Source organism: Ornithodoros turicata, chromosome 8, assembly GCF_037126465.1.
Source record: "Ornithodoros turicata isolate Travis chromosome 8, ASM3712646v1, whole genome shotgun sequence".
Lineage (NCBI taxonomy): Eukaryota > Metazoa > Arthropoda > Arachnida > Ixodida > Argasidae > Ornithodoros > Ornithodoros turicata.
The window spans coordinates 20,011,964-20,017,228 of record NC_088208.1 but is presented as its reverse complement, the minus strand read 5'-3'; the positions used below and the strand labels follow the sequence as shown (position 1 = coordinate 20,017,228).

Below are 5,265 nucleotides of genomic sequence, written 5' to 3'. Positions count from 1 at the left end.
TGTTTTTTGTTATATGTTGAGTGTCAGTATTCGCTTTCCTCGATATGTTGAGGAAGTCAGCCGTTATAGGTATTTGTGCAGAAATGCTGGTATCTGAGTGTGTGGAGTAGAAATTCCTATAAAGCACCTCTCCTTGTGCATTCCTGAGCTGCTGTGTGCGCGCGCGTGCTTCTTTTTCCTGGTTTGCGACGTCATGATGGCATGTTGGGGCTTGTTTAGCAGTGCTGCAATTTTACCCGCCGCTATTATCTTGTTGTTGTTATCTTGTGTTAGCCGCGTAGCGATGTCCAGTGACTCTGCTATTATTCCTGAGGTCTTAAGCCTTTTCCCTGCTCACCTAAGGAAATTTGTGTATCCCTGTCCTGTGCTTTCTTTGCGACAATGCGTCTGTGTATGTGGCACTATCAGATACCAGACATGAGTGTCTTTTTCTTGGTTTATTGGCATATGCTTCAGGTTTTTCAAGTCAAGCAAAAGTGCACACAATTTTTGCTGCTCTTTTCTTATTTTCTCTACTTTTTATGTAGAAGAAAGCCTCCTGCGTAAAAGCTAAATAGTGTTCTACCAGTGGAAGTGGGGTTGTTTGTTTGATTTTGTTGGGTGTTCGATATGTTGAGGAAGTCAGCTGTTAAAGGTATCCGTGAAGAAATGCTTGCATCTGAGCGCAGGATAGGAATTCCTGAAGCACGGCACCCTCAGTGTAAATTAATTATTTTGGATATGAGTCTGCTTCCCTGCATGACAAGGCTGAAATGGGAAGAGAGAAAAAATTGGAGCGCTTCATTAGTAGCGATCCAAATAATAGGGCAATTATAGTTTCCATAGAAAGTAGAATTTTAATGGGCTCCTAAAATTATAGTTTAGTTGTAGTTTTTCTAAACTGCAATGCAATAATCATTAATATAGTATAGGAATGCTATCGTGTTCCCGTAAAGGCGTTCTGTCTTGTGCTTTGGAATGCGCGAATAGAACTTTGCTCCCAGGCTTTCCCGCCTTTATGCTCGCAATGCGCGAATGGAACTTTGCCCACCCAGCTTCCGCGCCTTTTTTGCTCGCAGGTGTAGCCTCAGACAACGAATGTGTGAGCATAGAAAGGGTCATGTATTACATAAGCCTGGAGGTGATGTTGAGTGGTCTCACTTATTATTTTAAAAGAGCAGTGGCAGTTTACTGTAATTCTAATGACCATGATGAGCCTTTGGGGTGAAAATCGTTAATATGCGGGGTGCTTTTTTGTTGAATTTTAATGAGAGAATCAATGTCGTTAAGAGTAGGACAAAGGAAATAATCTTGCGATTCAATAAATAATAGGAGTCTTTGTCTGTGTCTTCTTCAGACAGGATGTGATGACGTCACGTGGTCTGTAGCAATGCATTGACCGTTACTGGAAAAAAGTGTGGCAATAGAAAAATAGTGTGTATTGTCCTGGGCAGATTTATGATGAGCACTGTTTTTGAATAAGAGGAGTGCGTGTGCTTAGAAATAGTTTGATGCTGGTTTCCTTCTTTGTTTCTTTTCGCTTTTTCCCCCTTGTCTGACAAACATGTGCTGACATGCCTGGGCTTGTTCTGACATGCTTTCCTTCTACATGTAGTTTTTTTCTTTTTGTACAAGGCATATTCTTGACGATAGTGCTGCCTTGAATGGGAGTAGAGCTATTCTTAATAATTTTGCGATTCATTTAGTTCAGAGAGTAACCGCGAGGAGGACAGGTGTGTGACTTGATGTCTTGCTGAACCATTTTTTTTTTTTTCCTGTACAGTAAGACTTTGGGAATGAAATGCTACAATCTCCTCTTGTCTATGGTGCTCTTCTGCAATAGTTTCCTATGCAATCATTATAGTAGAATAAAGGAAATAATCTAGGGATAGTGATTCAATAAATAACAGGTGCCCTTTCTAGAGCGTACGCGTCCTTGAGCCACGCAGGTGCATGATGACGTCATACTGTGGCTTCATTGTAGATTGACCAAAGGAGCATTAGTGGAAAAAAACAGGGTAGCCCTGAGACAATAGGATGACGTCACGACCAATGAGAACGGCCAGCAGGGGGCGCAAGGATTCACTTCTCTCTTGGACACTGACGGGTCTCGACACACAAATTCTGCTCCTGGCGTTGGCCGTCAGTGGAAGAGCGTAGCTTCGGTGGGGTTCTGTCTGCCTCTGATGGGGTGCGGATGTGTGGTTCGTCACTGGTGAATGGTGTTCGACGATGCAGGTGGATTTTGTGACGAGCGGATTTACAATGAGGGAATGCTGTGAACGGGAAAAATGATGGTGAGTGTCTTTTTCACTCTGTTCAAGTGTTTGTTTTCCTCTGTTGCCCAGCAGTCGTACGATTTGTCCTGACGTGTCCTGACATGCCCCGATATGCATGCTTTCCTTTGTTGACGCTTAGTATTTTTTTCTCTTTTGACAAGGAACATTGTTGTCTTGACGATAGTGCTGCCCTGAGTTCTGCGCGCGTTGATTTGTTGAGTGCCTAGTCCTCTTATTAGCCGTTGATGGAGTTACATGTTAGGATATTTTGTTCTTTTGCAAGTCTCATTTAGTAAGACTTTGGAATTCCTTCGATCAGCTTTCATGCATGGTGCTCTTCTGCAATAGTTTCCTATGCAATCGTTATAGAAGAATAAAGGAAATAATCTTGGGATAGTGATTCAATAAATAATAGGTCCCCTGTCTAGAGCGCACGCGTCCTTGAGCCACGCAGGTGCATGATGACGTCATACCGTGGCTTCACTGCAGATTGACCAAAGGAGCATTAGTGGAAAAAAACAGTGTAGCCCTGAGACAATAGGATGATGTCTGGACCAATGAGAACTGCCAGCAGGGGGCGCAGGAATGCTCTTCTCACTTATGGCGATTTCGGGTGGTGCATTTGGGGCACTTTTTTCTGCCCCGAACCCGAGCGGTAAATTCGGGTGGTGCGGTCCGAGCAAGAGCCGCGTGTTCGGATGATGCACTACGGAGCAGTTTGCTCGCCCCAAGAGCACTTTTTTGGCTCTTGCTGCGAGAGGCCGAGCCAAAACCGCCCTCAACTCTCTTCTTCCGCTCTCGACGGCGAGCATGCGCATATATGCGCCTCGCGAGTGTCGTCTGCTACGTATTGCTCCTGCGGCTGTCTGCCTGTCATCTGTCTCTTTGTCGCGTTCACCATTGACGGCATGGATCTTTACGAAAGTAGTAGCGATGAAAGTTCAATTGACACCGATAATGTGAATGACAAAGAGGATGATGTGACCTGCTCCTCGCAAGCTATGCTTGTGATCCGGTGAAAGTGCGCGACGACGCCAACGACGCTGCCGGAAGTTCACGAACACGACGAACGCACAATGCTAGCGAGCGCAGCGACCCTCGTCGAAGAGCGTCCGACAAATTCGGGTGATGACTGCCCCAGAGCGACTCTCGTGTAGAGCGTGCACTGGACCTGGGCGCTCTCGCTCGGATTACCAGGTGCATCACCCGAAATCGCCATTAGCCTCACGACCAATGAGAACTGCCAGCAGGGGGCGCAGGAATGCTCTTCTCTCTTAGCCTCTCGCAGGTGGCGGTAGGAGTGCGCAGAGGGCGCTACGAGCGCGCGCATGCGTAGCACCCGTAGAGTGGCGCTTACGTCAGTCCACCTCTGGCTCTCGTTGGGAGAAGACGTGTGGTCGTTCGCTCCGTCGCCACTTGATCCCTGGCTGTCGACGAGAGCAGTCGCATCGGTCTGCGCTCCTACTGTGGTGAGGTGATTTGTTGTGTAACTAATGCTTTCGCCAACTTTGTTCCCGCTTTGTTTGCGATTTTCGTGCCAGTGCTGGTTGCTGTTGTCCGGGCATTCCCGCCATTTTCTATCATCTTCTGCCTTGGGAACGGGAGTAGCGCTGGCGTGATTCTTAATAATTTTGTTGTGAGATTAGTTGAGAAAGTAACCGCTAGGGGATGCAGCTGCGGGGCTTTATACAGCAGAAAAACCATTACGAGTCAGTTCTCTGCCTGCCTCTCGGATGGAGCAGTCGCATCGTTCTGCGCTCCTGTTGTGGTGGGATCATTTGTTGTGTAACTAATTGTTTTTCCTTGTTAGCTATTGATGGTTTGCATACTCTTGCTTTCCCAGCCTCTGTATTACGAGTGTTTTTCTCCTTGCATGTCCAGAGCTGTCCTAACCTGCCCAGACATGCCATGATGACGTCACAGCTGACGTCACAGGATGTGCGGAACTGGTGCTGCGATGCTTTGCAACCTGCCTCAGTGCTCCGTCGCCCAGCGGCCTTTCCGGGCCGCTTTCTTCAAGATGATGTCGTTGATCTTCAACTAAACTCCTTCTCTCCACTCTATCTCTATCTTTTTACGGCTTCTTCGCCGCGGCATCGTTGATTTTCGAATAAATTGTTTCTCTCCACTCTATTTCTATCTTTTCATTTTATTTTCTACCTATTTTTTTATTTTTTATCAGCTCAAGTATCCGGAAACTCACATCTTCGTCTGGACGTGTCTTAGATGATCCCCAATTAGTGTAATGACTCCCTGGTGGGTCCTGATTAATGTGGGGGGTCCCAATTAGCTCTAATTGCTAATTAATGGCGTCCAGGCAAAGATGTCAGTTTCCGGATACTTGAGCTGATCCCATACTACTGACTTAAGGCTCATGCTTGCACGAACGCCGAGGAGTGTCCTAACGCCTAATAGTGTCCTAACTAGTTTCGGTATAGTGCTTCGGCATCGAGGCCGAATGCGCCTCGATGTGGCCTTTACAGCTCAGTAGCGTTACCGCTTGAGACAAGTTGACTCTCCCACCTGCTGCCACTGTGGTGCTCTTGAGGATCTGGAGCATATTCTTCTTCATTGCCCTCACTACCAACATTCCCGAACCACACTCTCCGAGTCTCTTCGTCAGCTGGGCTTTCGCCCTTTCTCCCTATCGAAATTGCTTGGTCCCTGGCCCAATCCAGCCCAGCAACGCTCTGCGCTCCAAGCTCTTCTGACATTTCTGCATACCATCGGACTACGATCGTTATTGTGAAGGGGCTCGTTATTTTATTCCCCCCATTCCAACCAGCAATGGGGTAGAGTATCGCCTGTGGCGATGAAACTCCCCACTCTCCAAGGTCAAAAATAAAGTTGTTGTTGAGGTCGGCACTGAGGAATTTCCTCAACGTTACGCTGGTCTTCGAGCTAGGGTGCATCCTGACTCCCTCTGTGAAGGGTGAAGACAACTGCGTCGTCTGCTACGACATCCGCCATTTTGTCTCTAACATGGAGCCCGGGCTGCGCAGAGGGA

At 47.2% G+C, this 5,265-nt stretch overlaps 1 long non-coding RNA gene across 2 annotated transcripts; it reads left to right on the top strand.

Annotated features, from left to right (window-relative positions):
• The first annotated feature begins 1,331 nt into the window (after positions 1-1,331).
• LOC135366634 (uncharacterized) lies at positions 1,332-4,391 on the top strand. Of its 2 annotated transcripts, none has more exons than XR_010414237.1 (2): positions 1,332-2,276; positions 4,140-4,391. It is a non-coding gene; the product is annotated as an uncharacterized LOC135366634 (long non-coding RNA). The 2 variants fall into 2 exon arrangements; XR_010414236.1 differs by lacking the exon at positions 1,332-2,276 and adding an exon at positions 2,283-3,727.
• The last annotated feature ends 874 nt before the right edge of the window (positions 4,392-5,265 follow it).